This window comes from Pleurodeles waltl, chromosome 1_1, assembly GCF_031143425.1.
Source record: "Pleurodeles waltl isolate 20211129_DDA chromosome 1_1, aPleWal1.hap1.20221129, whole genome shotgun sequence".
NCBI classification, from domain to species: Eukaryota; Metazoa; Chordata; class Amphibia; order Caudata; family Salamandridae; genus Pleurodeles; species Pleurodeles waltl.
Window position 1 is genome coordinate 661,002,827 of NC_090436.1, and position 24,300 is coordinate 661,027,126.

Genomic DNA, 24,300 nt, shown 5'->3' on the forward strand with positions numbered 1-24,300 from the left:
GTCTCATACTTTCCTGGCTTACACTTTCTCTTCATGAATACAGTGTGCTTCCTCCTGTTCAGAATATTTTTCGTCCTATCACTCCACTGAAACCGCTCCAGTTTCCTTCTAGCCTCTCTGCTTTCTTGCGCCTGCCTCACGCTTCTGCTCATTTGATTTACTAGCCTTTTGTGGGGGGAACAGATCCCATTCACAATAAGGTCTGCTTCTCAATTGGTCTCATTCTAAGCCTTACTAAATCACTGTTATGTGATAAGTGGGGATGAAGGAAATCGACGTACACAGCACCTTTCTGTCGTAGGTAAGTTTATTCATTGAGCGACCTGGCCCGGCTGTCATCCACTGCTTCCTCTCCACCAACTGCTCTCCTCCAACTCCTGCACTCCCCGTTCTAGAACCATATTACCCAGTTGCCAGGAGACAGCCAGGTTCTACTATATCACCAGAAAGTACAATACAACATTATGAACTTGCTATATATCTGAATCACGAAATCTGTGAAATAAACTGGTCATACATTTAAAAACAAACAAGTTTAGAAGTGCAGCTCTGCTTATAAAAATTTTTGTGAATGCCATACCAATGTTCATCCCGTTTTCATTGCAGTGCTCAACAAATTTCTCTGACACCTCAGTTGTGCACCCACTTCTGCTCTTCTAGTTTTCAAGCATGACTACAAACATTACTCACACATCACATAAGATTGTAGGATATTTTGCCAAAAGAAAATCAGGGATTCCTGAGCGTTGCTGGTTATGCCCCTCCTCCCCAATCATCTAGCTGCCTGTTGGCTTTTTTAATTACACAGGTGTTCCCCTGCAACCCCCACATCCCCTGTTTGTTTGACTTTCTCCTACCCCTTGTGCACAATTTATTTTATTTATCTTCTGCGCTTTGACTGGAACTCTTCATTTGGTCAGGTTAAAAGCAGCAGGTGTGTGGATCAGTTGTTCCCAACCATTTGACTTCTGTGGACCCCCTCTTTGTCGTTACTGGAAATGATAACCCCCCACTTAGCCATTACTGGAAGCTGGGGACCTCAGCCTAAACATTGCCGATGATTTGAAACACAAAAGAAAATCCAGAAACAAGAATTCATCAAACCCAAACACAAATGATATTGCCTTTTATGTAATTTGCAAACAAATATAATAAAAAAATATTTTAATTGGGAGGTTGGAGCTTTTCTAAATTCAATAGAAGCCACAAATCGTTCATACTATATTCTGTTTGATGCACCTACCCTGCTCCCACAAATCTACCGGAGGATACTAATATAATTTTTAGCCTCCAATTTCAAATTCCTTGACATTTACAGCACATTTGAAAATGTTCATTTGTACATTTAGCCACTTTAGTTATATACACTTTATTATTCCAGTACTATTTAATTTCCTTTTTTTTTGTACATTCTTTTTTATTATTTTTTCAAACTATAAACAGGGTTCACATTTTCCCGTCAAGCAGTGCATAGAGGTTACATACATGAGTTACTTAGCATCATGGCTCATTATCAAAAACACGTCATACAGTCTTTTGTGGCCCTTCACACGACCTCTCGCTATCTAGACAATGGAATGATTCCCCACCTCGTCGTCCACCCTCCCTTCCCTCCCATATGCCTCAGTCTCTGCCTGAGCTCCGAGCAGTTGCCCAGGCCCCCCACCCTTTTCCCATTTCTCTGGGCAGCCTCTGCCTTCATATATGACCTTCTCCATTTTCTGGCACCAGTCCAGGTCGCGTTTCCAGTCTGATATTTGTGGGGCAACCGTGCTCCCCCAGGCTCTTGCAATATCACGTTTCGCCACTCCAGCTACCAGTCTCTGCCATATTTTTGTGAATCTGGGCCAGGTGTATTCCCTGATATTCCTTGGAGTAACCATTTAGGATCTAACGGAACTTCCAGTGCAGTGATGTGCGACATCTCTCCCACCACTCCTGCCCAATATTCCTTTATGCAATGACATTCTCATAATATATGCATGAATGTGCCATCTTTGCCACAGTGCCTCAGACAGCCTGGGTTTTCTGCCCTGTCAATCTTAAATAGCAGAATGCACAGGTAGTATACTCTGAAGGATTTTTAACTGTACCAGTCTGAATCTAGCCCTAATGGCTATGTCCTTGGCACTACCAATGGGTTCCCCCCGCTCCTCTTCCGCTAATGGTCCCAAGTCTGTTTCCCATTTTGCTTTCAAGTTGTGCAGCTGTTCAGGGGAGTTGTTAATTCGTTTTTTGTAAATTACAGAAGTACTCTGCCTATGAAGTGGCTCCAGCAGGATGCGGTCTTCCAACGCGGAAGCATCCGGCAGGCTGTTCCCCTCACTAATGTGTGTCCTTAGCGCATGTCTGAGCTGCATGTATCGAAAGTGTTCACTTGGTGCCAGAGCAATCTCCTCTCAAAGTGTCTCGAAACTAACAAATGCTTGTCCCCTCCACACATCACCCAGGTGTTCTATGCCAATCGTTTCCCATCTCCTGAATCCCGCTAGACCTCGTACCTCAGATAACTCGTCTGTGCCACAGCGGGGTAAGGTCAGTAAGCCTCCCCAACCACCCCAGGTGTTTAGCTGCCTCTTTCAGGCCTGTGTCACTGCCCTTGTGTGAGGCAGCAGTGCCCACTCCTGTCGAGTGTCATGTAGAAGTGCCTTGGGTCTCCCTCCGCCCCATCTGATGTCTTTCTAGCCTGTATGCCAGATCCTGTTGGTCCCCAAACATCCAGTCTTTGACCACAAAAAGATGTGCTGCCCAGTAGTATTTCTGAATGTCCGGTATTGCCAATCCCCCCTAGTATGGTCCCCTCTGTAGCTTTGTTAGGGCAAACCTTGGTGTCCCCCACCCCCCACAGCAATCTCCGCACTTCTGAGACGATTGTGCCAAACACTTCACGCAGAATACTTTACAGGGTGTTTTGCAGGACATAGAGGAGGCGTGGCAGGCTCATCTTATAGATCGCCACTTTTCCCATCAAGGTCAGAGGAAGGTCATGCCATCTCCTTTAAGTCTCTTCAGTTGAACAGTCAAGTTTTTCCTCAAGAAGTCTCCAGGGTCCCTTGTTACATATATTCCTAAGTAGTGGAAGCCCCCCGACAACACCGGGGCCCCCACAGTCTCCCGGGAGGCTGGGTTCCCCTCCTGCCAGGGTATATACCACAGACTTGGACCAATTTATCATGTATCTAGCATGGTCGCCAAAAATTCTAAATATTTGCATGAGGCTGGCTATTGTCAGTGAGGGCTGTGAGACATAAAGCAGGATATCATCCGCATATAAGGATATACATTCCTCCCAGCCTCCTGACGTTTGGATTCCCTTCACCGAAGGATCCTGACGGATCCATGCTGCCAATGGCTCCAGTGCTAGAGCAAAGAGCAGGGGGGACAGTGGGCAACCCTGCCTGGTACCCCTCCCCAACTCGAATTCTCGTGACACTACTCCGTTGACCTTCAATCAAGCCATGGGGAGAAGCATATAGCAGCCTGGTTCATTTACAGAACTGTGGTCAGTACCCCGGTCTTTCTAGGACCGCAAACATATAGTTCCAGTCCAGGGAGTCAAACGCCATTTTGGCATCCAGTACCATCAGAGCAGCCTGTTCTGCCTCTGGCTCCGCAGTCAGATGCAGCACACCAAACAAGCGCCTAAGATTTAATCTTGTGCTTCTGTCCGGCATAAAGCCCGACTGATCCTGATGCACTAGGTATCCTATTACTCCCCACAACCTATTGCTAACACTTTGGCTAGTACTGTGGCTTCCATATTAAGGAGGGATATTGTTCTATATGAGATACACATCTCCAGGGCCTCCCTTCCTTATGAATCACCATAATTGTTGCTGCCCTTTGGTCTGCTGACAGACAGCCCTTGTCCCTGGCTTCCTTAAACATTTCCAGTAGTGGACTGGCAATTACGGTTGCCATTCCCTTGTACAGTTCGACTGGGATCCTGTTTGGGCCTTCTGCCTTCCCTGTCTAAAAGTCTTCGGACCAAAGGAGAAGAACCAACACTGGGGTGGAAGGTACATTGGTGTTGGCCATATTTACCAGAGCTGGTCTTTGCTACGCCCCTGGGCATGAGCTTAGAGAAATTTTGCCTCTTGCTGATGGTAGTGAATTACATGAGGCAGCACGGGGTCCCTTTTATATTGACTGGTCAGTACCTGGATGACCAGCGACTGGCCCCTGAACACAAAACATCCCTGGACCTCTCCAAGCTCACCTGAATCCCTGTTAGCTTAGCTATCTCACGCCAGTAATGGTTTGTTGATGTGTGTCAGCATGAGTGAGAAAAGGAAGGGTAAGAAACGAAACTAATGGGCTGTTAAAAAATTGCCCATGGTATGATAATGACGGATTAAAGCCACGTTAAACTGATAAATCAAATCGAAATGAACAGTTAAGAACGGTGACCAGGCTGGAGCATGATGACAGGTGTGCTGCTATTGCCATAACCTTAATGTTCTCAGCTTCATGTGCCCCTTAGACTATTGGCACCCTGGGTCTGGGCCCAGCATGCCCATGCTAAACTCTGGGCCTGGTATCTGCATGGGTTGAACTATGCGCAGAATCATCAAAGTTGGGGTTGATTTCCACAATTAGCCTCCATGTTGCAGCCGCACTCTTTCTTTTTTTTTTTTTTTTTCCTGCTGTCAGTTTTTGAAAATGAAGTATGGGTTTTCCATAAACATTTGCCACGCTCATTCATGTGGCCTTTTTTTTTGTTGCTGTATGATGGTGTCTGTGGTTGGCTTGTGATGTCAGCAACGTCGACCAAGTGTCACTGCTGGAAAAGCTAAGTGCTTTTACAAAAAAAGTTTCCTCCACATGCATGACTTAAAATTTGTGACCTTATGAATCACTGCCACTATAATGTCTTAGACACACGTCTTCTGGCATTTTAAGTAATGTGTCATTTCCACTTGTGCATTTAAATGGCTATGCAAATTTAGCCCCATTTTGTCTAAATTAATTTTGGCAGCCCCGGGGTGTTAGTGCACATTAGAACAATATAATGTTTTGAAACACCACAGCCATGTTGCTCAAAATGTTATATCTGTTAACTTGTAGTAAATTCATAGAATACATTTTTTAAAGAACCAGGACAAAGGCACCACACAGCTTGACTGGTGAGAACTAAGGGGAAATGTAAAGACTTTAAATATTTAACACAAATATCTACTTGGGTTTTCACATTGGCAAGGTAAACCTGGGAACGCTAACTAAGGGAATGTTTCCTGAGTCTAGAAATGTCATATGAGAAGAATTTAATAAGCAGTGGCACAGGTGCATATATGTCCTTAAATCATTGCACATATGGAAGATGTTTTATTTAGTGAATGGTATAACCCCCTGGATTATAGGGATAAAAAATCATTTATTTTCTGATTCTAACTATTAGGAACTTGAGGCAAAAGCTTGAAGGGGCAGGATATAAGGAAGAGGGACACAGAGCAACTGAGTCAGCAGAAAGAGGGAGTAAGACTAATACCAACATTAAGTGAATAGAGAAGGTTGAGACTGGGCGTGTGGCAGATGGTTACGTCAAGAGGGGAAGGGGCCAGGTCAGAGACAACTGGAAAATAAATATGAGAGCGGGAGGAAAGGGGACAGGGCTTCCTGGTTGCGTAAGTAGAGTTGGTAAGGCAGAAGAAGTTGCTTTGAAACTTTCGTCATAGTGCAGCTTCTGCCACTGAACGTTTGTTGACTGTTTTGGCATTCTCTTGCACCTTTTTTTATTCCCCTTTACTCTGTTCTAATTTCTGGTCCTTTTCCTTCCTTTACATGCTACCTTAGGAAATTGTGTTGTCAATTAAGGACAATGATAGCATTCTGCACGTCAGTGTGAGAAATTGAGCGACTGGTTACGGGGGGTTGATGCAACCACAATCCCTGTCAGGGTGAAGTCTCAAGCAAACCCCAAATTAACCTGAGCTCATCCATCTGGTAGCTTGGCACAAAACTGCAAGCCTAAAATTGAGGCAATTTGTAAAGCATTTATGCATTTAAACAGTAACAATAAAAACGCATATACAGTACAAAGAAACACAACACAATACAATACAAAGAAACACACCCCAGTTTAGAAATATAGAGCAACATTTTATAAATCAAGAACAAAAATCCAATCAGTAGAACCGGAGATATGCAATTTTAAGGATTTAAGTGAAAATGGCGCCAAAAAGTACAAAGCGCTACTTGTGGCTACCTGGTTATGCGAGTTTGAGAGAAAGTCACAAGTTCAGGCCAACTGCGATGGAGTGCAAGTCAGATACAGGACTAGGTTAGTCCAGCTATAAAGTTACCTTCTCAGTCTAGCGTAAAGAGTCTTGTTCACTGTGGTGGGGGTTGTAAAGATTAGGGAGAGTGTCGCGGACTGTCATTGATGTAGCATGAAGAGCAGGCCTGGTGTTGTGGATGGTCGTCGCTGAAGTGCAAAGAACTTGTCACGGATGATTGGGCTGGAGGTTCATGGTGGCTCTCCCCAGAGGCGGTCGATGTTGTAGGGGAAAGGTCTGGTTGATGGAACTTTGAGTTGGTGGGCAGTGTGAGCAGTAAACTGTGGTGCCAACTGACCTATTCAGGATTGCAAAGAGCCCATAAACCTAATTTCCTCTGAACTGAGACCACACAAATGGTCCAGGACTTGAGGGGCATTACTTTGGAGAGGTCAGGGGCTTTCTCCAGCTGCATCTGGGTGCTGGTTCAGGTGGTTGGGAGTCTGTTATGTTTATGTCCCAGTGGCTCTGAACAGGAGGCCAGCAGATTAGTTGTTGGCGTCACTCTGGGAGTCCTGGGTGCAGGTGCAGATCAAGTCCCTCTGTCTTGGGTAGAAGGGCACCAGTCCAGCAAAATGGCAGTCCTTTCAGCAGCAGAGCACTCCTCCTTTACGACAGTCTCCACAGGTCCTGAAGTGTACTCAAGAGCTGGTGTCTTAGGTCCTATAGCTATACCTGGTGACTTCTTTGAAGTGTGAAAAGTTTGTAGAGGTTTCCCTTTGAAGGGCACAGGTTTCCTGCCGTTTCTCTTGCCCAGGTTCCAGATTAACTACATGGTTTATGCAGCCCTTTGAGTGGAGGCAGGACACAGCCGTACTTACTCTTGACTAGGCTATGCCCAGCTCCACCCTCCCATCCTGCCAGTGAAGGCCCATTCAGACACACCTGAGCTCTTTATTGTGTATGGCTGTCTAGGAGGAATGCACAGCTACACTGAGCCATTTGACCCAGAGACAGGCTGCAGGCACCAAGTGTCTAAGGCAGGAAAATGCCAACTTTCTAAAAGTGGCATTTTCAAAATTGTAATTTAAAATCCAACTTTATCATGAAAGAGGGGTTTTCAGTACAATTCCAAAGACACCAAACATGAACTGATCTCCTGTTCGCATTTGAAAGTTACAGCTTATTAAATATAAAAGGATTACTCCTATGGGAGATGTAGGCGAATATGAGTTTTTCACCACCAGGCATGTAAAACTCAGAATTACATGTCACACTTTTTAAACACAATGCACCCTTCTCACTCACTGTCCAGGGCCTTCCCTAGCAGTGACATATGTATTAAAAAGGTAGGTTTGGGCCTGGCAAAAGGTTTAGTTTGCAAGGTCGATATGGGTATTTAAAACTGCACACAGGCTACAGTGGCAGACCCGAGACCTGTTTTAAGGGCTACCTAAGTGGGTGGCACCATCAGGGCCACAGACCTACAAGTACCATTTAATCTACAGACCCTCGGTAGATGCAGTACCAACTTACTAAATACTTACAAGTACATAAAATATGCCAGTTGGGCATAAGTCAATTTTACCATGTTAAGGGGAGAGCGCACAGGCACTGCTTAGCAGTGGTAAAGCGCTCAGAGCCCTAAAAGCTAACGAAAATGGGTTTAGAAAATAGGAGGGTTATGGCAAAAAGTTTGGAGGTGACCTTGCAGAAAAATGCCAAGACCAACAGTCAGCTGCTGGAGTTTTGAAGCTTGATGAGGATTCCTAGAGCCCTCTATGGTCGTTGACTGCCCTTTCACTGGCACACCTGATAAGCGGGCAGCGTGATTCAGTATAATGGCAAATTGGCTCAAAATGCTGTGAATATATTACTTAATGCCTCTCTCTTGTTTTCCTAAAGAGCCACATAGGTGTAAGTACTGTACTGAACTTCAGCCCTGAGGAGGAGTTATTGGATGAACACCAAGATAAGGCCAAGCTGGTGGTGCCAGCTCCAGTGTATCTATTTTTCTCTTTCTCTGCCCCTATTTTCCCCTGGTGTGTAGGTGACTGCATAATTCTTCCTTCTCCTGGTAATCTCTGCCACTGTCTTGTTTTCGCAGCCCGGCATGCGACTTATACGTGCTTTAAGAATTCCTTCTTGGTTGCCTAGAGGATGTTGCAAAAAAATCAAATGATTTTTTTCTTTTTTGGCAAGAAATTTGAAAGGAGCTGTAGTTGTCATTTTTACTCTGCCTGCCTCTTGGGTAGGAATGTGTTTGTGAAGTTGGAGGAATCATGAATGTATTCACTCTGGACACCTGAGGGTTAAGCTTGTAGAGATGTTGATTTTTAACAGCTTGTGGTCCCATGTAGATTAAAATCTGCATAGTGGGAGCAAGCATTTTTTTTTTAACAAAGTTGCAGTGTATGTATTTGGTAGCACAGATTGTCGCGTGGGCTCTCATTATCCTAAATGAGACTACTGGATTTCTAGGCAGCAGGATCGATAACGGTGTGGGGGACTGAGTCTGACCCACATGTAAGGAACTCTGTCACCCTAAATCCGGTTGTTGCTCCGGCTAACTAGCAGTGCCTCATTTCTCCCACGGGGAAGAAATGATTGGGCAGCCGAGCGCATGACATCTTTGGAACTTCTCAGGGAAGTCGTGGTCACTCAGATCCAAACCAACTCTCTCATTCACAATATGGTCTCATATACAAATGACAAAGACAGTATAAGTTTTATATAATGTTTTAATAAAACGACTGTATTTTAGATATTAAGGTGTGAGCCGCAATAACCAGAACAATACAACATAGTAGGATTGATATAGTAACCAGGAGAGTAAAACATAAGAATAACGCTATCATAATTCCTAACCGTTTCTACTCTCCCTCTGCTTGTTCTATTTAGAGCACAGCATGTTAAGCTTCTAGCTTGCCTTTCTGTATCACTCGGGAGACGGACACACTCATACCTGAGCAAAGGCCTGTGATCTGGTTCAGCATCTGCAACGAGGCAATCAACGTCTAGTTGTGGTTCCCTGGTCGGAATCTCCCTCTTGCATGTATTGGGACAAGGAAGCGATTTTATAACTAACATGTCATCATGTCATCGTGATCACAAAATGTCCCTACGCAGGAATGGCAAGTCTAAACTCCTACCACGTCTATCGGCAATGTACCAGACTGTATCCTTGACTGAAGCACAGAGTGAATATGTTATGAAGAACTCCAGTGCTGAAATAGGCAAAACAGTGTGATATGAATAAAAAACAACACCGTAGAACGGGCTATTCTGTAAAATAACAGTACGAAGCCTAATAGAAAGCATTTAGAGTAAAGTGCACAGAGGCTCTAAGCTGGTAGAAAATGAATAAAATATATTTAGGGCAAAGTGCACAGAGGCCTAAAGCCTGAAGCTAATGCGCAAAATATACGTAAAACTGACCACACTACACCCTCCCCTTGTCGGTAGCAAGTGGTTCTAATAACATAAAAAACATAACCTAAATTTAAACACAACATTTCGACAAGATGAGAAGACAATAAAGTCATAAATTTAGGAAACGTGACGATAGAGCGAATTGCAATATAATGTCAATTTAGTCGGGAGAGAGAAAAAAAAATCCAATTGTCAGACAGAAGCAATAGAACGTAGAAGCTCCTCCTCTTCGAGATATGTCAATATCGGAAGATCCACGCCACAAAGTACCATGGAGCAGGTGTGTTCCAAAGCCCCAAAACCATTTAGGGCGGCACCCCGTGTAGGGCCAAGGAAAGAGACAAAACCATCTTCCTCCAGGAAGGGAATCTCATAATCCGCTTCACGAAGCAAACGCAACCGTAGTGCACAAGTCTGGGAATGAGCCCTAATCGGGAACATCAACAGATCAAGATCAACCACTGGAGAGCGCTGCAGTGAGAGACAGAAAGCCAGTGCATGTTCAAACGAGCACCAAAGGCATCGAAACACGGGTTGCACACAATCCAAAACCGGCCTGAATGACAAAGACCAGTCACACTCCAAATGAGCCAGGAGTGTAGCTCCAAAATGCTGCATCATGCGTTCACGACACAGCTGTGCTGACGGGAGCAGCAAGATAGGAACTCGTCGCAGCGGGACAGCAATTGCGAAAAAATAGTAACAACAGCAAAACTCCAGCCAATAAAGCCAAAGTAATTGGGAAACCCCCAAAAATGCTTCCGAAAATAGAGTGTATAGCCGAGGGTATCAAACCGAATATGGAAGAGAAGGTGTGAACGAAACCAACACCAACGGCTTTGAAAAAATGAGCAATACCAGCAGTGCTGGATGCATTAAATATACGTCCCACCGAGGCCATCGGTCTTGAGGAAGTCTGCAGCGCAATATCGGGACTGGCATCAGGCAAAACACCAGGTCCCGACGTCTTTCCAGCGGAATTTTATAGTAAATGTAGCGATATTCTGGGTCCCCACCTGCTCAGCATGTACGAAGAAGCAGAGAATCAAGGCCGCTTCCCAACAGAGATTGATCAAGCCACTATTGTGGTGATCCCCAAAACTCAACCCCCATCACGACAATGTTCAGCGTACCGGCCTATCTCGCTCCTAAATGTGGAAGTCAAGGTACTCTCTTCGATCCTTGCTTCCAGACTGAGGGAGGTAATGCCCACGCTGGTGCACCCTGACCAGTGTGGTTTTATGCCCACTCGTAGCACAAGTCACTGCATCAGACGATTACACCTTGCTTTGGCGCACCGCAAAGTGCTATCGCATACGCAGTTGGCACTGCTTTTACTCGACTTCGAAAAAGCCTTTGATACGGTAGACTGGTCCTTCCTCAATCAAGTCTTATATAAAAACGGGCTCGGACCTAAATTCCGGGGACTGGTGAAACTCCTATACTCTAATCCGACGGCTCGAATCAGGGTGAACGGAGTAGTCTCCGACCCAATCCCCATTGGTCGTGGGACTCGACAGGGATGCCCGTTATCTCCCCTGCTCTTCGCACTAGTGATAGAGCCACTGGCGATACTAATGAGAGGCGACCCACTGATCGAGGGCTGCCACTGGCCCTCTGGCTCGGAAGACAGAGTGGCTTTGTACGCAGATGATGTGCTCCTGTGTATCTCCAATCCATCCAAAAGCGGCCCACGCGTCCTAGAGATCCTTAGACTTTTTGCGGAAGCCTCAGGGCTGACCCTGAACCCAGCCAAATCTTTACTGATCCCCCTTCATCGCTCGCACGACTGTATAGATTAGCAACGGAATATCCCGATACGGAGAAACAGCTTTAAATATCTCGGGATACATATCTCACTTCTCCCCGAGCTAGCGTGGGAACTCAATGTCACGCCGCTTTCAAAGAAAATCAAAACTGACCTTCTGCGCTGGAGGACCGTCCCCCTGAATCTACTTGGTAGAATAGCGCTGTACAAGATGATGATTCTCCCCAGGATCTTATACCTCCTGCAGAATTTTCCACATCCCTTCCCCGTGAGATGGTTCAGGGAGATGGACTCTTTAGCACGCCAATTCATATGGAGTGGCTCACGTACAAGACTGTCGCTAAAAACCTGTCAGAGGGATGTTTATGAGGGTGGACTGGGCATGTCGAATATTCAATACTATTATCTAGCGATGCATATACTTGTAATTAATGACTGGATGGGAGGTGGATGGACAGACCCCGCATATCAACTAGAATTGCAGACGATGGGCTACCCACAGATCCTTGACATGCTCTACGGGAGCCCGATACCCCGGGATACTCCAGATGTGACCAAAATGGTACTTCTGGGATGGCGTACAGCCCAGAAAGTGACGGGGTGGTGGGGACGCCTAACCCAACAAACCCCGCTATGGCAGGGGAAGCAGCTGATACATGTAGCAGGTCTGGAGGGCTTCCAGAAATGGGACACCATAGGGATCTCCACACTGGGAGATATTTGGAGAGGGACACATATACGATCTTTTCAAGACCTCCAGAAACAATATTCCTTAAATAAAACACAATTCCACCGATATCTCCAACTACGTCATGCCATACTAGTCCACCTACAGACAGGAGACAGCATACCCGAGCACAGCCCCATGGAAGCCAAGGCACTGATGGGAGTTCTGGGAAGGGGAGGGGTTTCTCAGATTTACCGCACCTTAATCACCGCCACTGGGGGACCCCTGAGAGAGCTTCGCCAAAGGTGGGAGAGTTGGGTGGGACCCATGGAGGAAGCGGACTGGACAGAAGCACTAATGGCCCCACGCTCCCTGACAATGGCCACACGCTTCCGTTTAATACAATCCTATTTCCTTCACGCCGCATACCTCACACCCGCTATGTTACATAAGGCAGGCCTCCGCCCCACAGCGGAATGCCCCCGCTGCAGGTATCATACAGCGGATTTCTACCACATGGTATGGACATGCCCGATTATAGTGGCCTATTGGGAAAGGGTGGTGCAAGAGATATCTGAGGCCCTACAGAAGGAGGTAAAGAGGTCGCCATTGCCCCTCCTTCTCGGGGTGATGGGAGATACAGAGCTACGAAGAGCAGATCGGTCCTTCTTAGGGGTGGCATGTCTGGTGGCCAAAAGGGACATAATGGCAGACTGGAAGGCCAGGGTGGCTCCGGCACTGGCTAAGTGGAGACGGGGAGTGGATTGGTGTGCGCAGCGAGAGAAACTTGTGTACGAGGTCAGAGGTTGCTTACACAAACACAAGAAGATATGGGGGAAATGGGAGGATGTAGCGGGCCTTTAAGAGGGGATGGTGAGTAACATTAGTAATGAAAGCGGCAGGGACCGAGGACTGGACCATTATTGTTTTGAGGCCCGTTGGCTTCATGTTGTACTGTATTCATATTTGTTCTATGCAAAATTTAATAAAATCTCTTTATCAAAAAAAAAATATACGTCCCACAAGTTCACCGAAATTACTCGGAAAGTTAGTATTCAAAAGGGACTGTATCTCCGCTTATGACCTTGCCACTTGAAGTGCGTAGGTCTCGCTAGCAGATGTAAGGGCCACATGCTTTTGAAACAATAAAGCTTTCAGCCGACTCAACTTGTCGAAATCAACCTTGGAAGTAGCAATATGAGGCCAGATGTCCGCTACCTCCCTAAATTCAGTAGGGGGAAACAACACATTCCCTCAGCACGTAACAGCCTTGTTGACGACAACGACGTAAACTATTCCGGCACGCATGCCACAGCAGCGTTCGCTGTTAAGAACAATGTAACTGCCGTTAGAAAGCACCTGGAAAGTGTTTTTAATTACCGGGACTGGAACTCCCTTCAGATAACAAGCTAAGTTAGCAATCGAAGCATTACACGCTCCGTGCAAGGACAGCTGTTTACAAACCATGGAATGGTTAACAGAAGCTTCGCATTCGCTACCGCTAAGAAAAACCTCCCTCAAACCATTAACACATCTGTACTGAAAAGGAAGTTCCCACACCTCGTGTATGTAACTGTCACCCAATAGCTCATATCTACCCACCGGAATGTGCTTCAAACAAGAAGTAAATTGCAGAGTGGAGATAGGCAAATTAATAACCCCATGAATCAACCACTCAGCTGACGGAATCTCAGCCACCGTAAAAGGCAGTTTCTCCAATTTTTCAATATTTAACATAACATACGTCGCTTCCTTTTTAGCCATCAATTGTTGTTGACGAGTTAAATTAAAGGAGATAAAGATCTCTCTGGCACGAATGTGCTGCCATGGAACGCGACCCGCCTTCAAGGTCTGAAGAGTCCAACCCAGCTGCATGATAGATCGTGTCTGACTCTGCCCATGATATAAAGAAGACATGTCTGATTTTATAATGTCAATAGCAGAAGAGACAATGCTGTCAATCGTGTAAACACGGTCAGAAAGGGTATGCATGCCATTATCAACAACAGACAAAGTCTGCAGCAGATTTTCTTGATCAATCTGTCGTAACCGGGCTGCAGCCTCCTGCTGGGAAAGTTTCCAAAACTCATTATACACTTCGTATAAGAACCTTTTTCTCCGGGGCACCTTGGGACCTGATAAGAAATCTTGTAAATCAGTACCATTAGACAGTAACTCAAGGTGTGACTTAACCGCACCCAGCGTGGAGTACTTCAACCATTGTTGACAAAGTTTCCCCACACTGTATGTAGTTATTATATCAGCATGTTCTGGTGAAATATAACGAGGGTCTGCCCTACTAGTCCTGAACCCCCCAGAAGAGGTAACAAAACGTTGATGACACTGATTAGTGTCTACAGGCCACAATAACCACCCGCCCGGATGTAACGATGAAGCGTTAAGCGTACCATTCTGGACCCAATGCGTAAATTCACTAAAAGTAGCATTCACATAGTGCTGCCAGTTATTTAATTTAGAAGGGACAGGTATACAGGCAAAGTCAATTCTCTAATCGACGCCAAGCCCAAACAACTAGTCTGTTGTACTGTGTCATTGAGGAAAATCATTTGCACAGGGATAATGCATGCTCGAAATAATGTATCCCTGCCTTGCATCTGCCAATTTTTCGTACCCCAAACACTTTTTAAGTCAACAGTCTTCAACCAGTATTCATATCCTTCGACCGAAAGTTTAGATACAAACGAATTTGAATATAGTAATTTAGTATCGGTCAACAAGATTTGCTTATTAGAATACGGTGCCACTTTAAAATAGTAAGACTTAGCATTTCGCTGATCATGCCCAGAAAAATATGCAAATTTATCATTATACGTTTTCGAACTCCCTTGTGGAGGAGTCGAGCAATGTTCCCATTGTACATAATTAAAGATGGACTTAGGGCTACTCGCTTTGTGAATAAAGTGGTGTCCATAATAGGTGTAGCAAAACATATCACCATGATTATCTCTAAATTGGTAAGCATCTTCATCGTCATAGACAGTATAATATTGCAAATCTTTTAGCATAGAATCTACTGTCTTCACATCCCAATCATCAGAAACAATGCCTGGAATAACAATATCATTCATTGATAACTTAAGGACATACGGTATTTGAATCAATTCAGTGGGACCATATATATCAAACATTACTTCATCCCACACAATCCCATCCGGAATCGGTATTGCAGAAATGTTCACATTGGACAAGTCTCTTCGAACCATATGAGACGAAAAATGTGGTCTCAACACAGTCTCCACGTGCTCAATGTCTGATCGATCAGGAAGAAAATGACCATGTATTACTAGAAAAAAAGTAACCACAAATCCCAACCATAAAAAAAAGAGTCATTACAGCCATAAAAAGCCACAAATAGTTCCAAGGAATAACAAAATATGTATGTTTAAGCCAACTGAGTAGCTTACGTGGACCTCGGATTGAAGACAGCGAAGACGAAGAGCTGGATACAGCCGCATCCGCGTCGTTGAAGCAGCCAGAGGCAGTTCTTGCAAAAGGTGCAACAGTGAACAAGGAAGCTGATGGAGGTTCTCTCCTAGGTACGCTATAAATCACATGTTCAGAAACATCAGTAGAACGTACAGCAACTTGAGCAAAAGAATCGATATCAATCGTTGACTGTGGAACAATCGCAAGATCATCTTCCACCCTCCCCAAGCTCGGAGAGGAAACAAGGTCGGTGCAAATCACCTGCAGCGGGACTTCTTCCCCAGTAGTGAGAGGGATGCCGGAACTACTGGGTGTCCCTCTTGGTCTGCTGTGCAGAATCGGCCACATGTTGTATCTTGACATTATCAATGGAAACAAAACGATTTCCTTTGGCCCCTTGCTGCGGCGGCAAAATCACAGTTCTCGTGCCGCTCACCCCCAACACCGGGATAGGTGCTCGATAAGAAGGACCAAATTCTTTCTTTACTGCGACCTTTTCACGCACTAGATCCCCAATCCTGGGTATCCAACCAGTAGGTGTTACTGGCTCATCCTTAATTCCAGAGGAGGCAGCACTCGCAGAAGAGTTATCTTCACGAAATTGTTGTAAATCCTGCAAAACAGCGACACGATCATTTATGTCAAAGGGCGTATCTGCCGCCTCCACACCAGGACCATCTAGATCAGGAACATACATTCGTGTTCCGAACAGGCACTCATATGAAGTACGACCCCCCAGTGACCTTCTAGGCAAGTTATTAAGTGCTCTCTGTACTCCATACAGGTGGGCTAGCCAACTACGACCCGTACCTATAACCCTGGCTGTTAAGGATTGCTTTAAATCACGATTTAAACGCTCCACGACAGAATTTCCCTCGGGATGAAATGGAGACGAGAATTGGAGTTGGACCCCCAACGAAGCCATGGTGTCCCTGAATGCCTTAGAGGCAAAAGCAGGGCCCTGGTCCGAATGAAAAGCCGCAACTGCAAATGTATCGACAAAGATACGCAAATCTTTAATAACAGTCCGAGCGTCAGCCGAGCGCTGTGGCCAGACCCACACAAATCTGGAGCACGAATCTACAGCAACCAATATGTATTTGTATGCACTATCTGGTGTCAGCGGACCACAATGGTCCAAGTACACACACTGTAATGGTCTGTTTGAAATTAGAAGAGGCGGCTGCTGCGGGCGTCTAGCCGACGATGCTTTAATTTGTTGACAGACGTCACAAAAAAGGACATACTGCTTTGTCTCCTTATAGAGACCAGGCCACCAATAACGGGCCTGTAAAAGTGAAATCGTGGCAGCCACACCAGCATGCGCAGATGCCACCCCTTCATGTGCCGCAGAAATTAATCGAGGTCTCTCAATCTTATTTGGTAACTCACGTACACCAATGCCTGGAATATTAACAACATCATTTAGTGCACCACTCAAGCAGTAACTATATTTAGAAGGGAATCCTTTAGGAAATGGCATGCCATCAGCCGTAGCTTTTATGGCAGCCGAAATCTCTATGTCTGGTTTTGAACTCGAACGAGACACTGCGGCTACAGTGGCGATAGCCACTGCCGACTTTGCAGCCTCATCAGCCAAAGTATTCCCAGCAACGTGTATTCCAACGCGCTGGTGTCCAAGTGTATGTACAACATGGACTTTAGGAAGCGTTTCTTTCAGACCCGCAACCTTACCCCACAACAATTTATGTTTAATGGTGTTGCCTTTAGAATCTCTGAACCCATTCATTTTCCAATAGTGCAGATATTCATTGAAGGATTGCACACTGTAGTAGGAGTCACAGACCAGCAAGGTCAATATCGCCGGCTCTGCATGCTCCAACGCCAACAAAAGAGCTTTGAGCTCAGCCAGCTGCGCCGTGCAATCTCCCAAGGTTTTAGTATAAGTATGTCGGGGGCAGAAGACTTCCCCCTCCATAGTCCCGCTCACCACCGCACATGCAGCAGAATACTGCTGTTTAGTCCCAACTGCCGGTTGCGCAGAGCCATCGGTATACATGACCACTTCATATTGGTCAATAGGCAATGTGCCAGCAGGAACTGGGTACTCTATTTCATATTGAAGAAATTCTTGAGTCTGCAGCTTAGGGTCAAATATGTAATCCACATCAGTGGCCGTCAAAGACGTAGCCCATTGTATCCACCGCAGGTGTAAAGCTTTCGAATTAGGAACACTCGCTTTTGTAACAGCCTCTAAGGCCGGAATTGGGGAAACGACAATAATGCGTTGGCCCTGGGCTAGCGGTCTTTCTTTGATCACAGCCATCTGTACTGCAGTGAGAATTTTCTCAGTCTGTGCAAAACGTTGTTCTGCAGCAGAATACAAGTGGGACTTGTATGCTATCGGGACTGTCTCCCCTTCATTAAAGGTGACATACGTAAATCCAACAGCCCCAGGAATCACCCTGATGACCAAATGAGTGTTATTGTCCCGTGTGTGTAAATGTTTAACTGCTAAGAGATCATTCTGCAACTCTCGCAGTATGTGTGTATGCTCAATCGTCCAAAATCTACTTGAAAAATTTGGGCGAATCCGTTCATATAAAGGTTTTATACGTGTAGCATAATCAGGAATGTAAGTTCTGCCGAAAATCAGAAACCCCAATAATGACTGGAGCTTCCGAACCGTATTAGGAGGCTGAGGTAAAGCACATTTTTCCAAAAAATGTGGCACCAGGCTCTTGCCCTCACTCGATAACTCATATCCCAGGAAAATTACACTGAGGAAGGAAATCTTCGATTTCTTAAAATTAAACTTATAGCCAATATCAGCAAAACCCACAACAATGCGCGATACGCGTCTGAGATGTTGTAGAATCTCATCGTCCGTCAAATAAATGTCATCAACATATGATAACGCCTCAGGGTCCAACTCGTGCAGAAGTTCAGTCACACGAACCAAAAACAGTCCTGGGCTATTCTTATACCCCTGAGGTAAACGACAAAACTTTTTCTGAGAGCCAAACGCACTGAAACTGGTATAGTCCCGACTTTCGGGTGCTATATTCTGGCAGAAAAATCCATTCGAGATATCCAATGTTGTTTTGTATTTTTTACGCACTATATTATTCATAAGCGCAGCGCTATGTGAATTCTGTATGGCATATGTGCGTGTATGACTATTCAAATGTCTGTAATCCACCACTATCCTATAGGAATGGTCCGGTTTAGCAATCGGAAATAAGGGATTATTCATCGGCGAGACACAAGGCTCAATCACACCTTGGTACTCCAATTGTGTAAGAATTTCCCTAACCGATGCCCTTGCTTCAAATTTAATAGGATATTGCGGCTGTGGCTGAGGTTCGCCTTTAATTGGAATTACATGATAAGATGATTGTTTATCCCACCCCACATTATTCCTATATAGGGCGGGGGCTTGTGCTAGAGCCCATGATTTACAATAGGACTCCGCTAGTTCTCTCGGAACAAGCGGTGAAAAGGAAGGCACAATAACCTCCTCCCCAACCGGACAGTCGCGAACAAAGTCAGGTGGCCAATCTTGTTCGGCCAACAGGACATCATATGATTTTACCATATGGTCCCAAAAGATGGCGTGTACAATGCGGTCAATGTCCCCTTCCAATCGTAGAGTCACAAGATATACTTGATCAGGATCAGAGACTCGCATATCTGCCGTCTCGACTTGTATGAAGTCATCAGTTGCTTTCGCCTCCAGATGCTCTAGAAGACTCCGGCGAACTATTGTGACCTCTGCCGCGCTGTCTAACAGCGCTAACGCCCATGTCTTGTTTGTCAAGAGAACTCTCTTCTTGAGCGGCATGTCTAACTGAGACTGCTGCCACTTTCTTCTTTTTAAATTGCTGTTTTTGTTGCAGCGGTTTCTCTTCTTGTTTAATAGAAACCTTCGCTGAGCGTTGTGAATCCTGTCTCGGTTTCACGTACTCCGTCCTCCGCTCTGACCGCCCACCTCTCTCACTTCTTTTCTCCGAGGAGTCCTGAAAGGAACGAGATTGGCGCGTATCAGTATATTGATATCTATCAGGCGTCTTCAAAGTATCCCTATTCCTGAGATTATACTTATTTTGTGGGGTCTCCGGTTGCGGAGACTGCCCACTATCTTTCTTAGGTGTTTGCTGTTTCTTATCCCAGCGCTTTTTTGCACCCTCAGGTTGCTGTTGCTTAGAATTATCCTTATTATTTTTACCCTGCAATTGTGGCTTCTGCGGTCGAGCCCCTAGGCTATCACGACCAATACTAGAATATGTTTCAGCTATTATTCTCGGAAGTTCCCGCTCCTGATTAATCTGCGGAACGTCCCGAAGACGCATTCGCACTGCTAGTGCTACAGCCTCCCCCTTGAGATTACTCAAAATAATAGAAGAAACCGCATCAAAATTACCCATCAATTGCATGCCTAAATCTAAGGCAGGGGCAGCCCCATATTCATCCTGAATTTGTTTAAGCACCTCCGGCAAATTAGCCAAAGTCGGTGTACCGTGTGCTGTAGTATAGAGTGCGGCAAACACCGTGCCCCAAGTATTACAAAGATCCACCGTAGGAACCATCCCATACGGCAAACACATCGTCAAAATTCTATGCTTATCCTGAGGTCCCGTATGGGGAAATACTGCTTCCAGCGTATTAATTTTTCGTGCCAGCCAAAACGGAGTCTCCTCACGTTTAGCCGGTACTTTGCCCATCACTGAGTGTACAGTGGCCGGATTGATCCCCGGTACCACCGCATGTGGGTGTGCTGGAGCAGCACGCGCTGCATTAGTATTTAATGTCTGCATCACAAACTGAACTAATCGTCTGTATGTCGCAGTTAATTCCATATATAAACGACGCACCTCAGCCACTGCCACATTTGCCACTCCAGGATACGGTGTATATGTAGCCAATAAAGGCCAGGTCGGACCATCATTACTTAACGGACCTAACCTTACTGGTGTTACTGAGTGTGGGAGGGCGCCATCAAGCCAATTATGGTGTTCTTGATAAGATAAAGGTATTTCTAAGTATGCATAAGCCCTGTATTGTCCAGGGACATTTGCAACAGTATATTCGTGAAAAGTATTTGTACCCCCATCAGCTGCTGGAAATACGACCCAAGAATAAAAAAGTTCAGTTCTATAGGCTGCATGGGCGTCCACCACAAAAGTGACCGGACCCCCCTGGACCGTCAGTCCATGTGCTATCAGATGACCCGTGAGCGGAAATCGCATATTAAGCGGTATATTTACTACAACTGGATTCGCCATTAGAATAACAAAAAATAGCTCTAGGACAGAGAAGGCACACCAATATCGGGGTTTTTCCTTTCAAAGTTCAAGCTTGAACAACCAACCACTAAGTATTAGGATGTACCCAACCTGTGGTGGCGGAAACCCTCAGCCCCACGGACGTCTCCGTATACGGAACCGAGGAGTCAAAATATATACGAGACCGAGAGAGTCAGTCGGACCCAAACATTAGAGCCAGACCAAACGTTGGCGGCGCCATGTCGCGTGGGCTCTCATTATCCTAAATGAGACTACTGGATTTCTAGGCAGCAGGATCGATAACGGTGTGGGGGACTGAGTCTGACCCACATGTAAGGAACTCTGTCACCCTAAATCCGGTTGTTGCTCCGGCTAACTAGCAGTGCCTCATTTCTCCCACGGGGAAGAAATGATTGGGCAGCCGAGCGCATGACATCTTTGGAACTTCTCAGGGAAGTCGTGGTCACTCAGATCCAAACCAACTCTCTCATTCACAATATGGTCTCATATACAAATGACAAAGACAGTATAAGTTTTATATAATGTTTTAATAAAACGACTGTATTTTAGATATTAAGGCGTGAGCCGCAATAACCAGAACAATACAACATAGTAGGATTGATATAGTAACCAGGAGAGTAAAACATAAGAATAACGCTATCATAATTCCTAACCGTTTCTACTCTCCCTCTGCTTGTTCTATTTAGAGCACAGCATGTTAAGCTTCTAGCTTGCCTTTCTGTATCACTCGGGAGACAGACACACTCATACCTGAGCAAAGGCCTGTGATCTGGTTCAGCATCTGCAACGAGGCAATCAGCGTCTAGTTGTGGTTCCCTGGTCGGAATCTCCCTCTTGCATGTATTGGGACAAGGAAGCGATTTTATAACTAACATGTCATCGTGATCACAAAATGTCCCTACGCAGGAATGGCAAGTCTAAACTCCTACCACGTCTATCGGCAATGTACCAGACTGTATCCTTGACTGAAGCACAGAGTGAATATGTTATGAAGAACTCCAGTGCTGAAGTAGGCAAAACAGTGTGATATGAATAAAAAACAACACCGTAGAACTGGCTATTCTGTCAAATAACAGTACGAAGCCTAATAGAAAGCATTTAGAGTAAAGTGCACAGAGGCTCTAAGCTGGTAGCAAATGAATAAAATATATTTAGGGCAAAGTGCACAGAGGCCTAAAGCCTGAAGCTAATGCGCAAAATATACGTAAAACTGACCACACTACAAGATCATCCCTAAAACTGTAGCAAAACAGCACAAAAGCATGTACTTTCAGATTCTGCACCCCTAAAGAATGTGATGTTGGTTTGGCAAACAATCTGTGACTTAACACAGAGCGTGTTAGTGTTTCCCCCCTGGGCTGACCTGTGGGAACATTGTATTATGCGTTCTGGCCAGGCTGATTGACAGGAACAGTGATACGAAATTGTCCTTGGCTCCTTTAAGAAAGCCGAGGCCAATACCATAGCACACCAGCATCATCGGAATGTGTGCTCTCTGCAGTGCAGACAGTGTGCATTCCAGTGGTGCTGGCCAAGGGAGGACCTGCACTGGCTTTCTGACAGCCTTTCCATGGTGGAGTCCCCGCCATGGAAAGGCTGGCAGAAAGCTGAGTTGTAATCGGCGAGGCAGCGCTGAACTTAGCACTGCCGTGGCGGAGTACAACTCAGACAGCCATCACTCCATTGAGAACCATGTTCCTGGTAGGGACGGCAGTTCCCTGGTAGGTCCGCCCACCAGGGTTATAATGTTGCAGTCAGACCACCTGGAGTGTAGCAGTCTGACCTTCGCCGTGAATGTGGCGGTCCTTAAACTGCCACACTCGTAATGGGGGCCCTAAGTAATTTGCCAGGAATTACAATGCTGTTGAGCCGATGCGACAACTTGAACCCTGGTTCCCTAGTTCCAAGTCTGCATCTCTGGCCGTAATGCAACATCCTCTCCTTACTGTAGGTAAAGGCATTGTTGGAAGGAGTGAAATAAATGGGAGGGGGGCTCGGGGTTTATGTCTGAAACGTAGAGGGGGTTGACCTCAATAATTCAAAACCCCATCTTTTCCCCAAAATGGAAATTATATTGAAAGAAGGGGCTAAAAACCTGCACTTTGCCACCAATATATATTTAGTCTGATTAGAAAGGGGTAGACTGTTAGTTTGCCAGGGTTACCTCAAGGCTTCTGCCAGTAGCACGATTTCATAGAGTCTCCTCAGTGTGGCAAAAAATTGCTACTCCTTCAGTACGAGAGAGTCAGTTGCTGAATCCCACCCCCTTCCCAGTCCCCCACGAGAAAACGCCAACCGCTGGGCAAAGAAATAATTTATCTCCTAAATAGTGTGATACACACACAAGTGACCTATAGCCAATGATAGGGAGAACAATTGCCATGGAATGTTGTACAGTCAATTACTGAAAACATTGACACAGAAAATAAAACTGGCATCTCATAAAACGATTCTGAACACTGTGTCTCCGAATGTTACTTGTCTCCTGTGAGGATGGGGTCGGAATTCTGCACACATTACGTTGTGGCTGTGACCCTGACTTCTTGTGAACTAACTGGGAATGTGCTCAGTAGTACAACTTCCGTTAAGGCAATGAGGCTGTTACCTCTGCCAGATCAATGCTGTTACATTTACAAATAGGCTGTCATACTCCAGTCGGGATGCACAGCTTTGTGGCCAATGTTTGATCTGAAATGTGAAAAGGGGTAGTTTTAGCAGGCATTGTACTTCAGAGGGTAGACGCCGACCTTCTTTTACACAGCAAGCAACGTGTGCAGAGATCTCCCAATCTTCTACCGGGAAACCGTTATGGGGACCGTGGGACTTTTTTCTGAATGGGTGAACAAGCTGATTGATTAAAGTTTGCTGAGTCGGGATAACCTACTGTCAAATGTCTACCGCTTTCTTAAGTAAAATCTTAACTGATGATATTGTACCTAGCTTCATAGATCCAGGCGTATCATTTGCAATTAAAATATTTCTACCAGCACAACAGGAGAATATCAATAATAGTGCTTTCAGGGATCAACACATTTGGAAGAGCAGCAGAAAGGGACTTCAGTTTATACCACCACTGTCGATCCATCATGGAGAATGCTCCTCTTTTGTGCCTAGTTGTGCCTGGTATGGGTGCTTTGTACCCCTAGAAAATATAAATGTCAATGGCACAGCCAAATGTTGGGTGGATCGAGGGTGGTATTAACCTCAAATTATAAGACAATGCATCCCAGAGACAAGGCTCAAATTGGCATTTCAAAATACGGTCAATAGGGAAGGGGCGGACTCAAAACGGTGAGTTCTAGAGCGGAAAACCCATGAAAAATTAAAGGTAAAATATAGAAATAGTAAATTGCATATACAACAACAATCTCATTTAAATTGCTATGAAAGCTCTTATTAAAGGGAACAATACAGAATGATGGGCAAAATCAGAAATAGACTTTCTCAAATGTGCAGCAAAACCTTTAAGAATTTGAGTAGCAAACAAAAAGTTTCTGGTTCACC

The 24,300-nt window shown here is 45.3% G+C and overlaps 1 protein-coding gene across 1 annotated transcript in view; it reads left to right on the forward strand.

Annotated features, from left to right (window-relative positions):
* Nucleotides 1–24,300, forward strand: part of HSD17B4 (hydroxysteroid 17-beta dehydrogenase 4) — a 640,476-nt gene that overhangs the window by 156,409 nt on the left and 459,767 nt on the right. The window lies entirely within an intron of this gene.